Consider the following 4164-nt stretch of genomic DNA (forward strand, 5'->3'; position numbering starts at 1 on the left):
AACATGTTTTTTGCTCATGCACTAAGGAGAGCTCTTCTGTCAAGGTTTTGGCAGAAAGACAGGTGGGAGGGCATTACACAGTAAGAGATTTTTCTGGATCATTCTGTGCATGCAGCAGATGAAGTAGAAGCAGGAGCGGTCAGGTTTGCATTGTGGGGTGGGATGGGGATAAAGGGAGATAAATGATTGAATAACAAAGGAGACTCCTAAAAGATGAAACTATGCATGACTGCAAGACTCTGCCTACCTGATCCAAAGAGAAAGCACAGTCTTAGCAATAAATCTCAATCACAAGCACATTGCTTACTCACTTTCCTGACACTCCAGCCACCCTCCAAAAACTGCATGGCATTGGTACTGAAGAGACTAACACCATACTCCCTCAGAAATCTCTGACTTATGCTGAGGAAACTTGTGCACTCAACCCAGTCTGCAATGGATTGGAGAAGTTGATGAATGGCAGAAATGACTTCAGAAAAGTAGAATCTCTCCCTTATGGAAATGTTGAATTAGAACAAATTTTCAGATTTGAGGGATGTTTATATAAACATTTTCAAAGTATGAATTAAAATATTTGATGTGTCAATAAGAAACAGCATAATAAGTACCAATGTTTGGAAGGTCATTGGAGGGGCATAGTTTTGCCTGCAGTATAAAGTTTTTGTTCCCACATCAATTGGGGCAGGTAAGAATACTGGCCTGAGGTTGCATTGTAACTAATAATATTTGAATTTTCAACCTGTTTGCCTGGCTCTGGAGTTCTGATCATTGGCCTCACATCTGTGAGGCTGGACATGGGCCTGCCTGCAAGGTGGTTGCTGGATGTCTGAATCCCAGTGGTGGGGGTCCAGCATGGCCCAGGTCACCTGACACAGTTCCATTAGCCCACCTAGGACAACTGGTCCTCCACAGTGTAGAAGATGGAATGCTAGAATGCACACCATTTTGCACATGGAGGAACATGGTAGCTCATTGGGGCCTGCAGAGGACATCTGATACCATAGCAGAGAATGGAATACAGAACATATGGACAACTACTTCAGCCAAATGATGAGAGCAAATATCTGGGTGATTGGAGACTGTAAGGTCAATGGTGTCAGCATTGGGAGGGATTCCTCATCCATAGATTCATGAAATTGGGAGCATTGTTTGAAACTATTGCATCCTCTTGGGCAGAACCTTCTGAACAGCGGCTATTGTAACTCTGGATTGATATCAGGTGGCCATTCCCCATCCTCGAGTACTGGGATGGTTGGCAGGTTCAGTGTGGCCTATCCTCTTATCTGTATTGTCCCCCCAGAATTGGGAAGAAGAAATAGAAAGTTTGGAAACAATGATCCTACCCACTTCTCCCTAACCCTAGGTGCTTTCCAATCTGATTGACTACATAAACATTATTGAAAATAAAAGTTAAAAAAAAAATTGCACATGTAACTAAAGACATAATAATGATACTAATTAGGAAAATAATTAGGAAAATAATAAGGAGAAACAACTGATAACAGATGAAATGAATTCCTTATAAAACGAGTCATCAAAATTCACTGAAGAACAATAATGTATTTTCACATTGTATTTCTTAAAGAAACTGAATTGGAAATTTAAAGGAAGAAAAAAAAAGACATCTTTCCAGATAATCTCCAGGCCTAGATGACTTCATAACTCCACAAAACCTTTGATGAAAAGAACACAATAAAGCATCCATCATCATCTATTTTTTAAAAATGAGGTAGTAATACTGCATCAAGGTGGAGGAATCCACCGGGGGGGGGAGGGGAGGGGGAGGGATGGGGGGATTCCCAGAGCCTATGAAACTGTCACATAATGCAAAATAATTATTTAAAAAAAAAACAAAAAAAAATGAGGTAGAAAGAACACCTTTCAACTTAACTTCCTGAGGGTAGCAAAATACTGTTATTAATACCAGAGATGCAAACTTGCATTTTGGCTGAGTGAGTAAAGCTGAAACCTGCATCCACTGTGGATTTGGTTTGTATCCTAGAGGCTTCAGCTGTGATACAACTCCCTGCCATGGCCTTGCAAAAACAGATCATTGAAGTGTTCGTGCCCCAGCCACCCATGTACAAGACCCAGTGTTGTTTCTAGTATCAACACAGCCGAGAATTGACTGTTGGAACCATCTGGAGCGTGAACAAGCAGATGGAAGATCTCTCTATTCCCACTCTGCAACTGACTTTCAAATAAATGAATCAATAAACCTTAAAAAAAAACTCTGAGAAACACATTACAAGGAAAAAAACCCTGCAGAACAATAATCCTTACTGTGCATAGACTATATGTGATAAAATATTAAGAGATCAAATGTGGCAATATAATATTATGTCATAAACATGTGATACCTTAATAATCCAAAGTTATCATGATGTTTAAAAGCATCAATTGGTGCTGATATTGTGGCTTAAGAGGCCAATCCTCCACCTTTAAGAACTGGCATCCCATAGGAAAACGTTTTAGTCCAGCTTCTCTACTTCAGACCCAGCTCTTTTTTTGTGGACTGAGGAAACAGGAGAGAATGGCCCATGTGCTTGGGTGACTTTACCCACATTGGAGACCTAGCAGAAGCTTCTGACTCCTAGCTTCAGATCAGATCAGGCCAGCTCCAGCAATTGTGGCTATTTGGGTAGCAAAACAAGATATTTCTCTCTCTCTCTTTCTCTCTTTCTCTTACTCTCTACAGGCCTGCCTTTCGAGCATGAATAAATAAATCTTTTTAACATCCGCATAAATTGGGACTGGGTGCCATAGCCTAGATGCTAAAATCCTTGCCTTTCATGCATCAAGATCCCATCTGCATATTGGTTATAATCCTGTCAACCCCAATTCCCATCCAGGTCCCTGCCTGTGGCCTGGGAAAGCAGTGGAGGACTGCCAAAATCCTTGGGTCCTTGCACTAGCATGGGAGACCTGGAAGAGGCTCCTGGCTCCGTTCTTCAGATCGGCTCAGCTCCGGCCATTGCAGTCACTTGGGGAGTGAATCATTCGAAGGAGGCTGTTCCTCTCTGCCTCTCCTCCTCTTAGTATATCTCTCTGATAAAAATAAAATAAATATTTTAAAAATCAGTATGAGTTGTCAAATACTTTATCAAAAGAGATAAGATATCTTGAGACACTAGCTGTGTTCCACTCATGTTGAGTGTCAGCCTGGCTCGCAACGTGAAGAAATGGCCGAGCAGTGCAACCAAGCCGTGAAGTACTACACCCTGGAAGAGATTAAGAAGCACAACCACAGCAAAAGCCCCTGGCTGATCACCACACAAGGTGATCATTCACCTGACCAAATTCCTGGAGGAGCATCCTGCTGGGGAGGAAGTCCTGAGGGAACAGGCCAGAGGCGATGCCACAGAGAACTTTGAGGATGTTGGGCACCCTATACACGCCAGAGATTTGTCCAAATAATTCATCATCAGGGAGCTGCATCCGGAAGACGGATCAAAGCTGAGCAAGCCCATGTAAACTCTTACCACCACCGTCGATTCTAATTCCAGCTGGTCGACCAGCTGGGTGATCACAGCCATCTCTGCCCTAGCCCTGCACTGATGCATCAGCTCTACATGGCCCATGACCTAGGGCCTGCCCGAATGTCAGCGAAAAGCAGAGACTCTTGGGATGAGGGAGAAAAGCAGCTCATGTTAATCACTCAACTGACAACAACCCTGAACCTGAGAAATCATTGTAATATGTCTGTCACCCTTTCCTTCTTCTTTCAACACAAACAGGAACTGTTCTGTCCTCTCTACTCTCAAACTTTACTATGTGGCTTTTTATCCACCAACTTTATTTTGACATTTCTTCACAATGTAATTTATTTATTGTAAACATGATCTTTAAAATATATGGCTTTTAAAATATAAAAAGAGACTATCTTTAAGAGACAGACAAAAACTGATTAACAAAATCCATAATGCATCTGTGATATGATATGGAAGCAAACTGGATAATGAAAAGAGGTTCCTCATTATTAGAAAGTACTGTCATCTAGAGGACTGTGCAATAGAAACTATCATATCTAGATGTGATGATACAATTCAATAGGCATCTTTACTTACAAATCAAAGATGAATTCCCATTGAAATGTTAAATATATCTTGACAATAAGATGCTAGACTCTGCCATTGCCCGTATCTATGTTAGGATACACTTAAA

General features: G+C 41.4%; 1 pseudogene; it reads left to right on the plus strand.

The window, feature by feature from the left end:
• The first annotated feature begins 3101 nt into the window (after positions 1–3101).
• On the plus strand, positions 3102–3474 carry LOC131483246 (cytochrome b5-like; annotated as a pseudogene).
• The last annotated feature ends 690 nt before the right edge of the window (positions 3475–4164 follow it).

This window comes from Ochotona princeps, chromosome 24, assembly GCF_030435755.1.
Source record: "Ochotona princeps isolate mOchPri1 chromosome 24, mOchPri1.hap1, whole genome shotgun sequence".
Taxonomy (NCBI): domain Eukaryota; kingdom Metazoa; phylum Chordata; class Mammalia; order Lagomorpha; family Ochotonidae; genus Ochotona; species Ochotona princeps.